Raw genomic sequence first — 21468 nt, forward strand, 5'->3', positions numbered from 1 at the left:
AGCTGGGGACCACAGGTCAAGAAAGCACAGGCAAGAGCAGACAACAACAGGCAATCAATTGACAGGCTTACAGCCTCCACATGGGGAGCCACATTTGCGAAAGCAAAGGTTATGTACAAGGCCATTGTGAAGCCAGCCATGCTATATGGAGCCCAGATCTGGTCAGCCCAAGACAAGATCCCAAAGAGAATTGCAGATCCCGTCAGCAGAGCCCAAGCCTCCTGTCTGAAAAAGGTGCTTGGAGCATACAAGTCAACTCCAACAAGGGTGGTCGAAATGGAGTCTGGCTCCCCACCAGCCAAGCTCTACCTTCAAGGGTTGAGATACCAGTATGCAGGAAAGACGTCTGCATACCCAGCCCAGCTAGTAATCCAGAAGGCAGTCAACAAAATCAGGAGCCAGTGCACAAGAAGGCACAGACAAGCAAGACCCAATCCAGCCCCACAGAAGCAGCAGGACCTGCAGAAGTTCAAAGAACTAACAGAACAGCTGCACCTAGCCCAGCAGGAACAGGACAGAAGGGCTCAAGGGAGAGGATCAGCAGCCAGCCAAGGGAAGAAGCAACAGTCTCTAGCTGAAAGGATGGCAGGACTCCTCTGGAAGACTGAATGGACAAGAACCCCACAGAGGCCAGGAACCCCAAAGGCACTCCAACAGTTTGGTAGCCACAACTACCTACTGTACTCAGACCTGACCAGGTCAGAAGCAAGCATAGCAATACAAATCCGCTCTGAACACATCGGAGTCAGGGCATACCTGCATCAGAGAAAAGCCCCAGGTATCGAAGACAAGAGTTGCCCATGCGGCTACCTGTCCCAGAATGTCGAACATAGACTTCTGGTTTGCAAAGAATGGAGTACAGGGAGAGGTGAATGGAGGGCAAGGGCAAGGAACAGAAACTTCCAAGCCATGATCAGCAATAAGGGAGACCTCTAGAGAATTACAAGGTGGATCATCCACCAAGGATTTTTGGAGCAGTTCTCTCTTACTAGGGAAAGAGAGAGATGGATTGAGGAGAGAAAGAAGGAGGAGGAGAGCAGGAAGAGGGGGACAACTCTAGGGTTGCAGACAAGGTAGTCAGAGGCTAACCACCATGACACTAGTGCACCCTAATGGAAGGAAAACTGAGAACTCATGGCAAGGAAGCTATTAGAGAAGGAGAGGAGGTTTTTACCTAGGAGTAGGTTTCCTACCTTATGTAGTAACATATATAGACATAAACCCGCATGGGCCGGAGGGTACCACAACGGGTAAATGAATCATCTATCTATCTATCTATATATCTAGGGACTATATATCGACTACGAGACGGTACGCGAACTGTCCGGGGCACTACCTATCGTATAGTACGGAATGCCTATAGCGGAAACTAGCGAAAAACAAGGCAATCACAAATAGAACCGTCGCCCTAAGATTCTACGGCGACCGTAAGGCTAGCCTATACCGGAACTAACTAGCGGCGGTCGGGTATAAGCGCCCTAGGGCCGAGAACGATATAAAGGATACGTAACCTAGGGCGTACGGGAGGCTACGTGCTCTACTAGCTACGGCGAGGGAATCTAACTAGGCCCGGCTCCCCTTTAGTATATAGCCGATAGGCGTAGACTAGGACGTATAGGGTAGTAGGATATAGGACGCTATAGAGGAAATGATTATCGATACCGATAACTAGCCTCGACACGCTTAGTATTATCTAGTATAATGTTAACTATAGTAAGGATATAGTCTAGAACCATTTCCTATACGAGGCGGACCTACGCGTCTACTACGTCCTTATAATCTAGGAGCTATAGATTAACCCGTACTATAAGAGACTAACGACCTATAAGTTACTAGGCTATACGACATACCTACGAGACGACGGTAGACCCCGTACGTACTTCTATATTAGCAAGGACATACTAGAATCCGACTAGGAGGTAGTGTACTACGTAGATAAAGAAGGCGGGGGCGATATTACCTCCCTCTACGTAGGTAGTACCTAGATATACAACCTATATATAACCGCTAGCCTCGAGGTCTAGCCGCGACCTAGGGGTCTATAGACACCTAGACAGTGCGCTTAAGAGACAAGGGTACTATATCGTAGTAGGAGACTTTAATATATACTACCCTTCCTAGGAAAGCCTTATATAGCCGCACCCTATAGCCGACGAAGTACTCGACTTAATAGCGAGCAACGTAATTGCCCTTAATACCCCGAAGGACCTAGGCACCTAGAAGAGAGGGGGACTCTAAGGCACGATCGACCTCTCCTAGATCTTAGATAGCTACTACTATACGGTAACCTACTATAGGATCGAATATAAACTCGAGGCGTCGTTAGACTATATACTAGTTAGGACCTCTATTACGATATAGATATAACGTATACTAGTGAGAACCCCTAAGCTAAACTAGGGAAAGGCCTACTAGGCTAATATCTAGGCGTACCTCGATGACTCTAAGAGGCTAGTCTAGATCGCGTAGCAGCAATACAATAGTAAAGACGAGATAGACAAGGTAGTCTAGGGGTTAATAGACGAAATAAGAAAAGCGACCTTACTTCACGTTCCGCTTACCTAACTAACGACATAGTCTAAACTATACTAGACGCCGAAGTGCACTACGGTAGTAAGAGAAGTAAGGAGAGCCCGCCGGGTATAGACGAGTAGCTATAGCGAGGAGGCCTAGAACGTATATAGGGAGGCATACTAATAGAAGAAAGCTATAATACGGAGGGAGAAAGTAGTCGGCTAGAGGGCTATAGTAGAAGAAATCGCCGGCAAGCTAGAGAGGATGTAGAAGCTAGCGAAATGGGCCCGATAGGACCCTATATAGGGCCCCTCCTTCTCTATCCTAGCGCTACAATCGCCTAGTAGCCCGGTTAGCGACCCCGAGGCTAAGGCGCGTCTACTAGCTAGTAAGTTCTTCCCGCCCCTAGTCGAGGCTAATCTAAGCAATATAAACAGCTCTACTCCCCTAGCCCCTAGTATTACGGTCTAATAGGAGGTGTCCGAGGGAGAAGTTGCCGCTATACTAAGGAAGTTACCGGCGAAGAAAGCCCCGGGGCCGGATAGGATCCTAAACGAGCTACTAAAGAAGTGTTGAGATTAACTAGCCCTAGTAGTTATAGCGATCTTTAACGCCTACCTATAGACCGGATACTACCCGATAGTATTTAAACAATCGACGATAGTAGTCCTACGTAAGCCGTAAAAGGAAGACTATACGTAGGTGAAGTCGTACCGCCTAATTACGCTCCTTAACACTCTTAGGAAGGCGCTCGAGAAGCTAGTTATAACGAGACTCTCCGAGGCGGTAGAGGAACACTCCCTACTCCCGGACACCTAGATAGGTACGCGCCTATAGCGATCGACGCTATCCGCGATAGAACTTATTACCTCTTAGACATATCGGGAGCCTTTAACTACGTGTCACACCCGCGGCTACTCTATATCCTAAGGTCGAAAGGACTCCCTAGGTAGCTTATTAACTTCGTACGGTCCTACCTCTAAAACCGTAGTACGTCGATCCTAGTCGGCTAGTATAGAAGCCTATTTTAAGCAGTCTATACTAGAATCCCGTAAGGCTTAACGCTAGTACCTATTCTATTCCTCTTCTTTATAGCGACGCTACTCCTAGCCCTAGAATCCTAGAACACCGCTACGAGCGGCTTCGTAGACGATATAAACATCCTAGCGTAGTCTTCCTCGACTAAGGAGAACTATAGGCTACTATAAGAGAAGTATAAGATCTACGAGGACTAGGCTAGGAGGCACGGGGCTCGGTTTGCCCTAGAAAAGTACAATCTAATACACTTTACGCGCCGGCTACGGTTCTACAATATATAAGCTTCTATCTAGATATAGGGGCACACGACTAACCCGGTAAATCAGCTTAGGATCCTCGGACTATAGGTAGACCCGGCGCTACGGTAGAGGAAGTACGTATAGGTAATATTACGGAAAGCTAAACAGAATATAGCATTATACTAGAGGCTTACTACGTCTATATAGGGGGTAGACTTCCGGTAGTTACGACTTCTATATACGGCTATTATACGGCTAGTCCTTACCTATAGTAGCTAAGTATAGTCCTTAGACGAGAGGACCTACCTATCGAAGGGACTCGTCGCGCCGCTAGCGAAGATCTAAAACTAATACCTAAGGAAGGTCACCGGGGTATATAAGTCGATACTAACGAGGATGCTTAAGTACGAGACCGCTATACCGCCGATCGACCTATATATCTAGGGACTACGGACCTCCTACTTAGGTAAGTCGGCATAGTACCTAGTATAGAAGGTTATCGCTAGTATAGTCGTAAGGTCCCGTAAATTAGTACTAGCGTATAAGGGTATTCGACCCGGAAACGAGCCGAACTACCGGGTAAGGGACGAATAGCTAGTAATATAATAGGAAGGTAAGAAATCGTTTATAGAGTAACTATAGAAAGAGAGGTAGAACAACTAGGTTATAGGGCATAGTAGACGCCCTTAGCTAGCGGGACAACCTAAGGAATAGTTAGCTACGAAATCTGCGGTTAAGTACCCCCCGAAGCTTATCTACTACCGCCTTATAAGGGTATAGAGTAGTATAGTAACCTAACTACGAAGCGAACACATCGGCCTCTAGGGGTACCTATTATAGAGGAAGGTTCTAGAATACACGAATACTAGCTACCCCTACGGCTATCGCTCCTAGAACGTACGGTACGTACTTCTCGTCTGTCCGAGGTAGTCGCTAGGAAGGGGGGAGTAGATAGTAAAGGCGAGGAACCGGACGATTAGGGCACTTCTTAATAACGCTAAGGACCTACGGCGTATTACGAACTAGATACTAGAGAAGGGCTAGCTAGAATAGTACCGCCTAGTAGGAATAGTGTAGGAAGAGAGGATACGACGTAGCGCGACGAGACCGGCTAGGAGCGGGGGCTAACGGGGTAGTGACATAGACTACGTACGTTTAGAGGGAAAGCTAAACTAGATAAGGAGTAGTTAGGGGCGGGAAGGGTTTTCACCTATTCGGGTTTCCCTTTATATATAACAATAGATATATACCTATATAGGCCGGATAGGGTCCTAGAACAGGGGAATGACAAATCTATCTATCTATTAAAAGCCTTATCTAGTGAAACCTTGAACCTATCGTAATCTAGGCTATTTAGCAGTTTGTTCCTTATATAAATTTGGGCCTCTAGTGCTTTAGGCCAAAATTTAACCGGCATTTTAGCCTCTTTAAGCATTGCCCTTATAGAGTTCTCTAAGGTTTGTATTGACCTCTTAACTAGTCTATTCTATAGAGAGTTGTATGCCTTAGTCGGCTCGAGCCTAATCCCTAAATCCTTCTCCTACTACTTTACTAATATAATAAGTTCTTTTATATTATTAAGTCTTACTACTTTTAGCTACGCTAATGATTTCCTCTCTACTTTGATCTTCTAGTTCTAGAGAGCAACTGGAGCATCTTCTCTTTTCCTAAGAGGAAAGGTCTACTTCTTCCTAGAGAAGTTGTTAATAATCTTAAGCTAGTATTTGAATCCTAGTCTTAAGATTAGTAGTGGGCTATATATGTCAATAGATATAAGGGTAAGTCTTTTAGGTCTTCTCTCTATAACTTTGCCTTTATACTTCTTCATCTTTGCTATTAAATATACTCTATACTAGTGAAAGCCATCCTTAGTAATAGGAATAGGTTCTTTTAAGTCTATTACCTTATGAAGATTCTAGAGCAAATTCTTCCTAAAGTATACAAATCTTCTATACTAAAGCTCCTACTACTTTAGGTCGGTCTCTTATTAAGCAGTCACAAAGGCATTCTCTATTAGTAGTGCATATAATGAGTAATGTGCCCGTTCTTATAGGAGAGGAGAAATCTTATTAATAAATAGAACCCCCCTAAGGAGCTTTGTCTAGACAATAGTCTTACTAGAGGGGGAAATAAGAGAAAATGATAGAGGTTATATACTAAACTGCTTACTAAACTAGTTCTATAAAACTAGGTTCACTCCTAGCTTAGGTATAAGTAGGATATCTTCCAAAACAACTTTTCTACTAGCTCTCCTACTTATCTCTACATTCCTAATATAAGTGGCCAATAAAAACCTACCTCCTACTTTGATCCATTTCTTCCTTATTAAGGGAGTTATAGATCTAAAGAGGTAGCTTTGGTCAGTTATATAGGATAAAGTATAGGAGTTAAGTAACTACTCTAACGAGGGGAACTTGCCTTAGACTTCTACAGTTAAGTAAGCCACTTCATTATACTCATTATCATTAGACATTGTCTCTAGGGATGAGCTACATAAGTCACGTAAATCTTAGGCAGAAAAACCTTTTCTAGTCTTCTTTACTTTAGAGGTATAAGACTAGGTCTAGTTCTTCTAGAGTAATAGTATATTAGAGCTGAGTTTCTTTACTATTTTCTTAAGTTCTTCTATAGAGGACTTCTCTCTTAGTGTCCTCCTTAAAGTAGGTAGTAGAGTTCTCTTCTTCTTAATATGTGTTATATTCTAGGAAGATAGTAGTTAGAAATGAGATCTAAGGACCTTTCTTACCTTAGGTAGACTAGGGCAGTCCTTGATTAGATGATCCTTCTTATAGAGAAGGCAGGAGAGTGGTCTTACTAGACCTAAGGGCTTGACCTAGGTGGCTACTATACTATACTTAGCCTTAGAGGGATCTAACCTAGCTTCTTAAGCTTCAAGGATCTTTAAGGTCCTTTTATAATCTATCTTTAGCTAAGCTATAATAGTATCCCTAGCTACATAGTAGTTAGGTAGTAGTGAGCTTAAGAGCTAGGTTATCCTTATATTAGCTTTCCTATAATACTGACCCTCTAGGTCAACATTAGCAATCCTTTTTCTAAGAGAAACTAGGTGTGTCTATATAGATCTAATAGTGAACTCTTCACTTATCTTAAAGGTCACAAATTGCTTTATAAGCTTATATATATAGGTTAGTAGCACCTAGCTATACTTGTTCTAGAGATATACCTACTTCTTAGTAGCTCTTCTAGATTTATATAAGCCCTTAAGCTCAAATTCATCTTCTTCTATAATCCTACTAAGGATACTGAAGTTGTATACTATATTATGTCTTGTCTATATTAGCGTATTAAGGATCTCTTTAGTTATAGCCTCTTCTTAGAGTTTCAGAGTCTTGCCCTTAATGTTGTCAAAAGACACTTCTATTAGGTCATTAATTATAAAGAATGCTGATTAGCTCTCTATCTTATATCTCTAAAGGTTGAACTATCTCTTCTAATTGTCCCTCCTAAGAATTAGGATTTTGCCTCCCTTCTCCTCTGTCTTCTCTTAGTATAAATCTATAATAAATTGGATGTAATGAAACAAGGTATATATGTTCTAAAGTAGTGGCTCAGATCCTACTAAGGCTTCTAGTATAGAATAGAAAAGTTCGTAGGTGTAGATTAAGGTAAAGAAGGAGCGGTATAAGGTCTCGGGGCTAGGATATAGGTCTGTCTCTCCTAGCAGAGCTTCAAATGATTTACTTAAAGTCCTTCTTAATAGTATCTCGATGCAGTTCTGCCTATAGAGTATCTTTAAGGTATTGGCTTTAAGTAAGCCGTATAGAGTCCTTGTCTAGGTTACCTATTACTTAGTATCGAACTAAGCTCCTTAATAGGATAGACGGGGTAGACTTCTGATTCCTAGATGTTTTCTACTACGATAGCAAGGGATATAAGTAACCTATACTAATAAAGGTTGCTCTTATTCCTATATAAACCCGGGCTTATAACCTGTTAAATAGGTACGGGTAGATAGTAGCGGAGTAGAGTAAGAGATCAATCGTTAACTAACTAATAGCACGAGTATATAGCAATATATTAGGAACCAATATATTGATTATATTAGATGTCTATCTAAGCTAAAGAGGAGAGAAGGTATCTCCCTACAAGCTGAGTTATCGTAGATGCCTTAGGCTACTAGATCACTTCCTAATTATTGACTCTCTTTAAGGTACTATATCTTAACAATTTTACTAAAATGTACTAATAATACCACCGGGTATATACTTAAAAACCCCCCTTATTAACCACTAAAATATAGACGACTAACTACCCTAGTAAGTAAGGGCGCGCCTAGTGACCTTAAGATAGCTTACGCGTAGGTATATATACTTATCGGTCCGCGGGCCGTAAAGTATATATAGTAATCTTAAAAAAAAGATAATAAATCTAAAAATTTTAGATTCCCGTATCTTCGCCTTATAGAGAGATTCCTCGTAAATCCTTAGCTTCCTACTAAGGTTGCCTCCTAACTATATATATCTTAGTAGTACCCCTATATACCCCTACTACGTAATTAACCGTTAAAGGTTAACGAGATTAGACGCGCAAATTTCAGGGTCTAAAGAGGCCCTTAGCTCGTTAATACTAGCCTAGCTAAATCTAGGATAGGAATCCGCTATAGTCCTACTTAAATCCTACGAATCGCGAATCTAAGAAGGTAAAGGCGAGACCGCTATATACTCCTAGAGGTAAGAGGGAAAAGGCGGCTACTTTGTCTACGAAGGTAACTACCTAGTTATATCCTACCTAGAGCTAGAATCGGTAAAAGAGTTCGTAAAGAAGAAGAAAGCCTAGAACGTTCTAAAGAAGCCTAGGAGATAATAGAAGGATAGGAAAAGCCAATCCGATAATAAGGATAAGACAAAGGTAAAGGCCGGACGAGCCTATACCTCCCGAGAAAGCGTTACCGAGGAAATATACGACGACGAAGTCGCTTATTCTACTACCGAAGTAAAAGGTAAGTTTCCGGCCTCCGAATAGTTACTCGACTCCTATACCTCCTTATATATAACTAACAATAAGTCCCTATTCAGATCGCTTAGGAAACTAGCGAGGAGGAAGGTAATTAAAGTCGGTAGAGGGTACCTAGATACCTTCTATAAAGGAATAGTAACTATAGGGGGACTAGCGGGGAAACAAATTACGTTAGAGAAAGTCTTGTTTGTTCCTAATCTCGGAGTTAATCTAGTTTCGTAGAGGTAGTTTAGTAAGTAATTCGATATCGAACCTCTAAACTTTATACTTAAGTCTAAGAGCGGAAAGCCTATCGTACGAATAGTATTACGGGGGGAGTACTAATAGTATCTTCGATATCCGACTCCCTAAACAGTACTTATCGGTCGAGATTACTAAGCTAGGTAGGTAATATATCTCTAGAGATATTACCCGCGGGTAATATTCCCGATAAGGAAGCTCTAGCCGCGGTAACTACCGAAGATTAGTAGGAGCTTTAGTATAGGAGATTCGTATACCTAGGAAAAGGATTACTCCGGAATATCTATAGAGAAAGTATATAAATATAGCCTAGGAGCGGTACGGAGCGATAGTTTACCTAAGCTACTAATAATCCTAAAAGAGTAGGAGAGGGATTCTAGTATCTAGTACGATACGACGGATCCCTATAACTCTTTATAAAACGGAGTAGTAGAAAGGTTAATCTAAGTATCGGAGAATACGATCCGCGTAATACTCGAAGAAACGGGAATACCGGTAGAATTCTAGCCTATAGTACTAGAGGTATAGGTGGTTATACGTAACCTACTAGCGAACGGGCCGCTACTTAATAGCGTCTAACTATTGCCGGAAGAAGCGTTTACTAGGAAGGTACCGACGGTATATCACATAAGAGTATAGGGCTATAGGGTAGTCGTTTACATAGACCCGAAATCGTATCTATAAGGGCTACGAAAGGATAAGTTAATAAACCGGGGTAAAGAAGCTATTTTCGTTAAGTACGGTTAATCGACTAAGTAATAGTTATTCTAGGAGCTAGATATACGAGCTATTAGGTAATATAGCTAGGTAGATTAGTTCGAAAACGAGAAGGGGGGAGATCTAGATTTAGGTCTCTCCTTTATAAACTAATCTAGTAAGGCACCTAAACGAAGGCTAGTCGGTAGACTACCGGCGGTCTCGCGGCTACCGGCGACCTAGTAACTAGTAGATGTCCTAATAGTAATCTTACGATCCTCGGTTAGTATAATACCTAAACCTATAAGGGCGCGCGTACTATAGAGTCCGAATAAGAGAGTTATTATTCTACGAAGCTATAAAAGAGGAGCGCGTAGCGCGGCGAAGTTATAAAGTAAAGCTAAGCCGCGCTAACCCGATACGGAAGGTCCGCGGTTTACCCGGGCCGACGTAGCTATAGTAAGGGGTCGCGGTCTACCTATAATAGTACCCCCCCTCTTAAAATACGTCTTAGTCCTCTAAGCGTTATCTATCTTATACGGCCACTTGCCCGTACTACTCTATAACCGTACGAAAGTCTAATTATCCTCTAATACCTTGTTATCGTCTAGTAACATATCTACATCCTATCTATCTATAACTAGCCTATCCGCGACCGGCTCCCTTCGAGAAATATACTGCCTAGTTAGCTAGTTTACCCTAGACCTAAGTCTGTCTTCGGCTAGTACTCGCGTATAATCCTTAGAGCTAAGGTTAGGTATTATTATAGGCTCTATAGGTTTTACTCGAGTATCGGTATAACTACCGGTACTATCGTAGAGCTAAGAGTAGTAGGTAATACCGGAGTCCTTAGTTAAGAGAGTAGGCTTCCCCGTAACCTAGCTAGTATAGCGGTACGTAGTAAATATATACTAAGTAGATTCTATTAGAGGTATAGCTCGAGACAACTTATTCGTAACTATTACGGTTTACTACTACCGTAACGTCGCGCCGCGGCTCTTCTCCGCGTACTAGCGCCTTAGCGCTTCCCTATATATCTCGCGCGCTTTACGCTTCTCTTTCGTAGCCTTACCGAAGAACGCTTATTTTACGGTAACCCTATACTATCTTATAGATCACTACCCGTAATAGTTTGTTCGGTCTTATAAGCGGCCTATCTAGTTAGGCTAGTAGTTATAATCAAATCGTACTAGTAAAGTACGCGTTAAGGTAGGTCAAGTTTACTATAGTTACTAACCGTCGAGTCGCGCGTATAGGCGTATTAATAATAACTATAGTCGCGTAAATAAGCGTATTAGTTAAGTCAATAGATTATCTCTCTCCTTCGCGTAAAACGCGCGCCTCTCTACTCTTATAGGGCCCTTATATACCTACTAAGAGAGCAGTCTTATCTACTACGTAATAGTATAATATAGCTATACCCGGTAGTACTACTAACGGGGTACTCTTACCTAAGTAACCTCTTTATCTAGGTCTTAGTAAGTATAAGCGTTAGTCGCTTATACGCGCTAAGCTTTTCCTAACCGTATCTACTAAAACGTAGACACTCGATAACCTAGGTATCGATACCGCCCTAGGTGCCTTCCCTTCCGACGACGACTCGAACGTATTCGCCGCCGAACAATAAGAGATCGAGAAGGATCTACTACCTAAAGAATAGTAGTTTGCCTTAACCTCCGACCCTATTAACTTCGTACAATTCCTCGACAAAGAATAGATCTTAGAAGAAGGAGGAATCAAGGTGTATAAGATTATAGAGCTAAGAGATGATATATCTATATAAGATAGTAAAACTAATGATATACGCTAACCTAAGGAGTAGGCAATCGCCTTAGAATATACTACTATTAAGAGCCTAGCCGAGTTCGCGACTCGTACTATAGTACACCCGGAGATCTTGTTTTACCTCGTTCGATAGATATAGTTAGACTTGATTATACTTTTTAACTAGGTCGAGTCCCTAAAGAAGGCTAATAAGGTTATATAGCGTAAGTACGCCAATATAAAGAAGGAACGTAATATCGTATCCGAGAGTCTTAGTTAACTCGAAAAGGATAAGGATGTTAAGGGCCTCTTTATATTCTACTTTAAAAAATACTAGAAGTATAAGAGTTAGATATAAGACCTTAAGGAAGCTAATTAGCGCCTCCGATAGGACATCGATACGCTTTTCGGATAGGTCGAGGAGTCGTAGGTAGGTATGTTACCTAAGGACATTAAAGCCCTATCTAAGCGCAATTAGGCTCTAAATAAGGAGGTGGTAGAGCTAAAGGCTTAGCTAGTAGCTAAAGATACTACCGGTACTAGCGATACTAGCGGTACTAACGGTAATAATAATAATGACCGTAGTTATTAGGTCTACGTCTACTCCCCTCGTCGTAACGGTATTTCACGATTACCTACGCCTCCTACTTAGTAGGACCGTATAGGTAGAGGCACCCGACGAGGAGGTAGTAGAGGTAGTAGCGATAACGACGGAGACAACTTTAATAAAGATAAGGGTAGAGATAATAGTCGACTACGCCGTTACCTACGCCGTAACTCCTTACGACGAGAACGCTAGGGCATACCTAGTAGTACTTCTAGGGTGACTAGCAATACCGCCGTTAGCTAGTTCACTACTATCGAACCCTCCGTTAATGTTATATATACTAATAAGTTAGTTAAGGACCTAGAAAGTAAGTTCGATAATAAGAATATAAACTTTGACCGTTAGCTCGATTAGCTAGAGATTAAGCTGTCCGTAATATAGATAAATAGATAGATTATTCATTTGCCTATTTTAGTGCCCTATAGCCTATATAGGTCTCTCGCTATTTAGGTCTATTTATATAGGTAGGAAACCTGATTAACGGATAAAGACCTCCTCGTCTTTACCCTCCTCGTTCTTTCCTATCTTGTCCTTTCGTTCTCCTTCCTTTAGGGTACGCTAGTGTTATAGTTGTTACCCTATAACTACATTGCCCGTAACCCTAGTAATGTCCTCCTCTCGATTCCCTTTCTCCCTTCTATTTCCGCGGCTCTTCTCTCTCTCCCTCCTGTCTATCTACCTTTCCGTTTCTACTACTAGGGATAATTGCTCTAGGTAGTCCTCATTAAGGATCTATCTTGTCACTCTCCTTATATCTTGTCTGTTCTAGATAATAGCCTAGTATTGCCTATCTCTTACCTTCGCCCTCTACTAGCTTCTCCCTTTTACCTACTTAGTATAGTTTAGCACTATATACTCCGGGTTTTGGGATAGGTAGCTATAGGGGTAACGTTTAGAATCGTATCCTAGGACTCTTCTTTAGTGCAAGTATACTCTTAGCCTAATGTGCTTAGAGCGAATCTAGATAGCTATACTTACTTCCGCCCTCTTTAGGTCTTTATAGATAAGGTAGTTATACCTCCCGAAGGTCCTAGCCGCTAGTAGGGCTCCTAGCCTCACCGGTTTTTAGTTCTAACGCGTTTCCTATAGGTGACCTACGATCCTTTCTACTTAGCTTTGCTTCTTTTTCCCTTTGTCCCCTATATTAGCTTGCTCCCTTAGAGCTTCTCTCTGTTTAAGGGCTACTAGGATTTCCTATAATGTTTTTAGGTCTGCTTCCTTCTATAGGATTATATATAGCCGGTTAGGTCTTCTCCTCCACTCCTACTAGGTTCTTATCCTTTAAGTAGCTACTTAGATAGTTCCCTAGGCTAGGTATACTGATGTCTTCTCTACGTATTAACACCTTATGCCCTAGAGGTACTCCCTAATAGGGGCTGTACCTGATTCCATTTCTATTATCCTATAAGGGGTTGACTTATATGCCCCTAGTACTCTCTTTAGGTAGGCTGCCTACGCTCTATTAAGGGGGTCCTTAATTCTCTTCGGGATATGTTTTTCCGCTGCCTAAATTACTACTCTATATAGCATTATAGGCTTAATAATGGCCTTATATATAGTCTAGGCCTTTGTAAAGGTCGCCTCCTAGGTTAACGTAGTAAGTCTCTCGATTAATTATCTATTAGTGTCCGCTCTCGCTTACGCCTTCTTCACTTATAGTCCCTAGCTAAGTTTTAGGTCTAGCTATATCCTAAGGACTCTAAGTTCCCTTATAGGATAGGTCTCGAACCCCTAGATTTTTACTAGTACTACTAAGTTGTGTTTTGTCTTTATCTTACTAAAATAGATAAGTTAGTACTTGTCCGGTACGAATTTTGCCCTATACTCTCTTGCCTACTTTTCGTATTGTCTATGTCTCTCCTCTAGGAGTGCGTAGTTTTCCTCTATAGACCCCGACTACGCTAGGATATTTATATTATCTACGAACCCCAATACTAAGGTGTTTACTGTTTCTAGGAGTAGGGTCAGGTCGGCTATAAAGAGGAGGAACAGAATTAGGGAGAGTATAGAGCCCTATAGGATGTCCGTGTTCGTAATTAGGGTCTACGGGGCTTTAAAGGACCCTAGGAGGATCTAGGTTGTTCTGTCCTTAAGGAATGACTATATAAAGTGTACTATCTAGGCTAGGATACTTTTTATTCTAGTGATATATAGGAGCCTTACGTAGGACACGTTGTCGAAAGCCCCTAATATATCTAGTAAAAGTAGTAAGGCTACCTTGTTATTACTACAGTACTAGATGTGTCTAATTTGCTCTATAATCAGTTCGACTACTATAAGGGTAGATCTCTTTTATCTCCCCCCTATTTACGTTACCGGGAGGAGGTTATGTTCTTCTACTATTCCGGTGAGCCTTATAGCTACGACCTTCTCTAGGAGCTTCCCTAGTATATTTAGTAACGTAATTAGTCTATATGACTTCAACTTAGTATAGTCTTCCTTTTAGGGTTTCCTTAGGACGTAAGTTAGTAATTACCTAAAGGCCTTTAGGCAATACCCCTACTTTATATACTAGGTAAAGATTAGCGTAAGTACTAGAGTAATAAGGCTACTACTAGCTTTTAGGTAACAGTTAGGGATCTTGTCTAGGCCTAGGGCTTTGTTGCCCTTTAGTTTCTTAATAATATTTCCGATCTCTATACTAGACACTTACTAGTTAGCCTCCCTTAGCGGAGGAATGTATGTTCCTAGGATATTGCTTAGGTCTGCCTCTACCTAAGTCCCGAAGAAGTGGTCTACGAATACTTTCGCTTTCCCTATCGGAGTGGTTTACGTTTCCCCGTCTTAGTCCTATATTAAGAGAAACTAGGGCGGGGAGTTTCGTTCCTCGTCTAGTTTCCTAGCCTATTCTACTAGTCTCCAGATTTGTTCCGGGTGTTCTATGATCATCCCTATAGTTAACCTCTACTCCTACGTCTTATCTCTTCTAATCTACGCCTTCTTTGCTTCATACGCGTTATTATAGGCTTCCTAGTTTGCTTAGGTACGTCGTTACTCCTATCTCCTTCTTACTCTCCTTGCCTCCTTGACTTTGGCTATATACTCTAGTATCTAGTATAGCTTCTAGTATAGCGACTATCTCTTCTTAGGTATATAGGCCTAGGCTGCCCTTAATATAGCTTCTATTAGCTACTCTACTACTTAGTCGATCCCCTCCGTTATATATATATCGTTAATGTTCACCTATTCTAGTTCGCCTTCTAGCCGCTACTATACTAGTGTCCACTCGGCCTACTTCTAGTAGAGCCTCCTCTTAGGTTCCCTCTCCTCCTTAACTATAAGTTAGATGTCGGTTTGGATTAGATAGTAGTCTAATAAGGACTCTAGTTAGTCATTAACTATATAGCTTTCTACCCGTCGTATTAAGGCGTAGGACATAAAGTATAGGTCTAGCGTACTAGAACTATTGTTTCTAGCCTAAGTTTCTGTTCCCTTTAGCGTGATCAAGTCCATTTGGGCTGTTTCTATCTAACTAATAAGCCTCTCTACTAAGAAGTAGTATACTAGGGTGAAGTCCGATCCCTACTTTAGGTAGTAGAGGTTGAAATCTCCTATTACGATATTGTGGTTTTGTTAGTCTATTGCTTCCGGGAGCCTTCCTAGCGTGTATAGTTGTGTGCTGCTTCTAGACTCTAGAGGTAGGTTATATACGCTATAGATCAGGATCTAGCCTTAAGTTGTTTTAAGCTGTACTATAGTAATATCCCTATCGGTTCTCGGCCAGGCCTACTAGTCCTCTGCTAGTACCTTCTTACTAACATAGATATAAGTTCGTAGGACTCCCTCGGTTCTGTTTATTACTACGTAGTATCTCGGGTCTCGTATAGTTAATAGAATCCTAGAGTATAGGTTGATCTATAGTTCCTATATTACTATAATGTAGTGTTCCTCCGGGTCTTAGGCCTATAGAAAGCTCCTTTAGACCTTGTCTTTGCTTCTGTTCACATTATACTAAATGATTATTAGTCTGTTAGTATAAGGCATTAGGACATGTTTATGTCGAGGTCCGTTTAGTCTTACTATTAGTCTTACTATTAGTTTTCCCGTCCCTCCTCCTATTCTTCCCTTTAGGGTTAGCTCCCTATTATTTAGTTGATTCTCATTTGTCTATTGCTCGACGCTGCCTTATATAAGAACGTTAGTCTCCCTATTACTAGCACTATTTATAGCTCCTCTTATAGCCGGGGTCTCTTATTCGGGTAGGTAGTTCTTTCTAGTTGTTTCTGTTTACCTACTAGGAACCTAGTTAGTATTGTTACCCTTGCTTCCCGCGCTCTCTACTAGGCTAATAGTCTAACTAGGCATTAGTTTGACTATACTAGGTGTTTTCTCCTATATACTATGTATCTTATGTCCTCCTTCCGTTTTTAGTACTCTTAGGTCGCGTAATTACTAGTATCGTAGGAGTAGACTAGTATAGCTTTACTACACTTTAGGGCAGTATGTCCGTACTATTAATAGTTAAAACATTAAAGGATTCTGTAGTTGCTCTAATAGATTTCTATATCTAGCCTCTTAAAGTCCTAGTATAACTCTTAGTCTAAGACCTTGTTCGCTTGCTCTAGTGTTATAACCTATAAGATTAGCGAGGAGGCCCTCTTGCCCTCCTCTATCTTCTTCTTAACCTACGCTGTCTTTGTGATCTATAGTCCTAGTGCTATTACCTAGTTTTGCCTCTAGAGGTTTAGTATATCCCTTTATATATTAAAGGTTCGTAGGACCCTATACGCAATTACTATATACTATTAATAGGAGACTTTCGCTATACTCCCGATCTTTAGTGTCCACTCCTTATTTATTTCGAGGGCCTTCTTGTCCTATACGTATACTATAAATAGCTTGACCCCTTTATTATCTACCCTTGCCTCTACTATTCCCTTTACTCCAATCTTCTCGACTATCTCCCTCCCGGTCATCTTTCCTATCTCTTCCTTCTCTTTCTAGTCCGTAATATAGACTCGTAGTACTATACTCTAAGGGAGGGTAGGTTGGCTCGCGATTATTACCTAGGTCGTTAGGCCCTAGGTCTGTCTCGGGTCTCTTTAAAGGTTGTTTCTTACGTTTCGTATTACTGCCTCGATTACTATATTGATCGTAGTGCTTGTTTGTCGTTTAAGCGCCTTTAGTCCCCCGAGTAGTTCGCTTATTACTCCTTTTAGTACTCTCTCCGGAAACCTCCCTTCTTCTACCGCTACTATCTCTTCCGCCTTCTTATAGAGCGTCCTCTACTCGTCTCCCCCTTACTCTCGGTCGTCTACTACCGTCGTCGTCGCCATTTTTATATTCTAGTTATTATCTTCCTATTAGTAATATAGTTCTAGACTATCGAGGACGGACTACGCTATATCCTTAACTACCTCGACAGGTACCCGTACTAGCTATATAATCCGCGAGTACCCTCTAAGCGTACTAAGCGTAATTACGTTAACCCCTTTAAGTCTATCGATAGGATGATCTAATTCCTTATCGATCGGTATAGTAAGAAGGACGTCGTAGGTAAGGCCTTCTAGAAGCTCTAGGTCTTATAGTAGGGTAAGAACGAGTCATTTTCTATCTTTATCGCTAAGTACGACGAACAGCGTAACTTATACGACCTATTAGCTAAGACTAATCACCGCCTACTCGAGGGTAAGCTTAACTACAAATATATAGAGGCACTACCTATAGAGACTAAGGACCGCGAAGACTTAGTCGATATATACTATAAGCTCGAAGCTAAGTTCGAGCGCCTAAAGTCAAAGACCCTAGCTATACTACGACTACCTCGTAGTACTAGCGGTAGTAACGGTACTATACCTACCGCGCCCGGCGTAGCCTAAGGTTTAGGCCTTAAGCTATACGCTTAGATACCGCGCGAATTTAAGGAACTTAAGAAGCTCGAGCCTAAGGAGAAGGCTAGTATTATCGTAGTAGGCGGTTATATCCGCTACCGCCGTATAGACTATAACTTATACTCGCTAGACTGCCCTATTAAGTAGTATAAGCGCCCTCCGCCGCGCGCGAATACTAGCTCTATAATATAGACACCGGCTAACCCTTAGTAATAGGGAAATAGCTAGACTAACGCTTAAGTCCGATAACCGTTAGTCCTACTTACGAACATAATACTAAGAAGGAAATATAGCGAGATGCGGTAATATAAGGACTAGAGTACGCTTTACGTATATTAGTAAGCTCTCTAATACCGCCTATTACACGAGGGGTACTAAGGCCGAGAGTGTCCCTTTACCTTATAATACCTAGTAGTATAGATAGTAATTAAGCTCTCGCCTTCCTTAATTATAGTACTACCTCTTAGTATATAAATTCTATATACGCTCGTATATATAATCTTCCTCGACTCTAGGAAGAACCTCTTTAATTAGGACTAGCTAATAGCGGCTCCGCTAACGAGCTTATTACCTAGTCTACGTACTTTCCTTTTAATATCGGCGGCTACGTCGAAATCCTTAGCTACTATTTAGTAGAATTACTAGAGTATAACATCGTACTCGGCTCTAGTTAGTTCGTAGACTACGAACTAGAGATATAATAGGAGAAGGGCATTATAATAGATAGATAGATTTGTTATTCCCCTATTCTAGGACCCTATTAGGCCTATATAGGTATATATCTATTATTATGTACAAAGGGAAACCCGAATAGGTAAAAACCCTTCCCGCCCCCGACTACTCCTTATCTAGTTTAGCTTTCCCTCTAAACGTACGTAGTCTATATCACTACCCCGTTAGCCCCCGCTCCTAGCCGGTCTCGTCGCGCTACGTCGTATCCTCTCTTCCTATACTGCTCCTACTAGGCGGTACTATTCTAGCCAGCCCTTCTCTAGTATCTAGTTCGTAATACGCCGTAGGTCCTTAGCGTTATTAAGAAGTGCCCTAATCGTCCGGTTCCTCGCCTTTAGTATCTACTCCCCCCTTCCTAGCGACTACCTCGGACAGACGAGGAGTGCGTACCGTACATTCTAGGAGTAGTAGCCGTAGGAGCAGCTAGTATTCGGGTATTCTAGAACCTTCCTCTATAATAGGTACCCCTAGAGGCCGATATGTTCGCTTCGTAGTTAGGTTACTATACTACTCTATGCCCTCGTAAGGCGGTAGTAGATAAGCTTCGGGGGGTGCTTAACCGCGGATTTCGTAGCTAACTATTCCTTAGGTTGTCCCGCTAGCTAAGGGCGTCTACTATGCCCTATAACCTAGTTGTTCTACCTCTCTTTCTATAGTTACTCTATAAACGATTTCTTACCTTCCTATTATATTACTAGCTATTCGTCCCTTACCCGGTAGTTCGGCTCGTTTCCGGGTCGAATACCCTTATACGCTAGTACTAATTTATAGGACCTTACGACTATACTAGCGATAACCTTCTATACTAGGTACTATACCGACTTACCTAAGTAGGAGGTCCGTAGTCCCTAGATATATAGGTCGATCGGCGGTATAGCGGTCTCGTACTTAAGTATCCTCGTTAGTATCGACTTATATACCCCGGTAACCTTCCTTAGGTATTAGTTTTAGATCTTCGCTAGCGGCGCGACGAGTCCCTTCGATAGGTAGGTCCTCTCGTCTAAGGACTATACTTAGCTACTATAGGTAAGGACTAGCCGTATAATAGCCGTATATAGAAGTCGTAACTACCGGAAGTCCGCCCCCTATATAGACGTAGTAAGCCTCTAGTATAATGCTATATTCTGTTTAGCTTTCCGTAATATTACCTATACGTACTTCCTCTACCGTAGCGCCGGGTCTACCTATAGTCCGAGGATCCTAAGCTGATTTGCCGGGTTAGTCGTGTACCCCTATATCTAGATAGAAGCTTATATATTGTAGAACCGTAGCCGGCGCGTAAAGTGTATTAGATTGTACTTTTCTAGGGCAAACCGAGCCCTATACCTCCTAGCCTAGTCCTCGTAGATCTTGTGCTTCTCTTCTAGTAGCCTATAGTTCTCCTTAGTCGAGGAAGACTACGCTAGGGTGTTTATGTCGTCTACGAAGCCGCTTGTAGCGGTGTTCTAGGATTCTAGGGCTAGGAGTAGCGTCGCTATAAAGAAGAGGAACAGAATAGGTACTAGCGTTAAGCCTTACGGGATTCTAGTATAGACTACTTAAAATAGGCTTCTATACTAGCCGACTAGAATCGACGTACTACGGTTTTAGAGGTAGGACCGTACGAAGTTAATAAGCTACTTAGGGAGTCCTTTCGACCTTAGGATATAGAGTAGCCGCGGGTATAATACGTAGTCGAAGGCTCCCGATATGTCTAGTAAGGAAGGAATCGTATTTAGTAAGCTAGCTACGAGATAAGGTAACAAGTCTTAACCGCGCTTTCCTACTTATCTAGTACTACCGTATAGCCTCGTTTCGAGAGGTTAGCCCGGAGCAAAAGCTTCCCTCTACGCCCTCCCTCCCTATTTGCTCCTTAAGCCAATATCCACCTCTATAGGCCTAAGTCCTTTAGTACTCTCTATTGACCGACATACGTATCCGTCCTCTCGGGCTATATAGACAGTATTAGCCGTCGCTACTAGTATATACTACGCCCTAGGTTTTGACGCCCTTCGCGTTACCGTAGCCTATCTCTAGAAAGCGGCCGTCTCTACCTCGTAGGTTTACTCGGGGCACACACTACGCCGGGTAGCGTACTCCTTACGTTTCTACCTACTAACTAATATAAAGTTCCTTATTACCCTGCCCTCGATCCTCCCCGATTATAGAACTAATCTACTTATATTATACGTCTTTTCCCCGTCCTAATAGCCGTCTTTTCCTTACTTAGGCTATCGTCTTTTCCTCGTCGTAATCTACTATATTAGACTAGGTACGTTATGTAGCGGGACAGGTAGTGCCTTAGGTAAAACCCTCGTTCCTATACCGGGTGTTTAATAGGCCCTTATAGGCTTCGTCGCGTATCTACCTACCTACCGTATTGCCCGCTAGTAAACACTAGATTGTTTCGTAGTCCGCTCGACGCCGTCGTATAGTCCGCTTAGTTATTGTTCTATAGTCCGCTCGTCTAATATTCGTCGCTTAGCCCGCTCGGTTTACGGTCTCCGGAGGTAAAAATTCTGTACTTATACTAGAGGTGTCCTATCGAGCGTATAGGCCACGGTTCCGCGCCCTTCTTATACGTAGAAAGAAGAGGGACTCGCTCCCGACACGAGTATACGCTCGTCGGATAGTTTTTATACCCGTTTTACTAGTAGTCCTCTATTTACCGCGGCTTCGCCTACGTTACGCGCCCGTTACGCCTACGACGCTCTAGCGTAAGAATACTTGGCTCTCTCGTAGCTAGACGAGAGGTTCGTAGCCGATACTACGTATAGGTGATTCTCGTCGTCGACTAGGGCATTATAATAATGAATCATTTGAAATGCCGTACCTATAAGGCAAACTAGAG

Source organism: Fulvia fulva, chromosome 1, assembly GCF_020509005.1.
Source record: "Fulvia fulva chromosome 1, complete sequence".
Classification (NCBI taxonomy): domain Eukaryota; kingdom Fungi; phylum Ascomycota; class Dothideomycetes; order Mycosphaerellales; family Mycosphaerellaceae; genus Fulvia; species Fulvia fulva.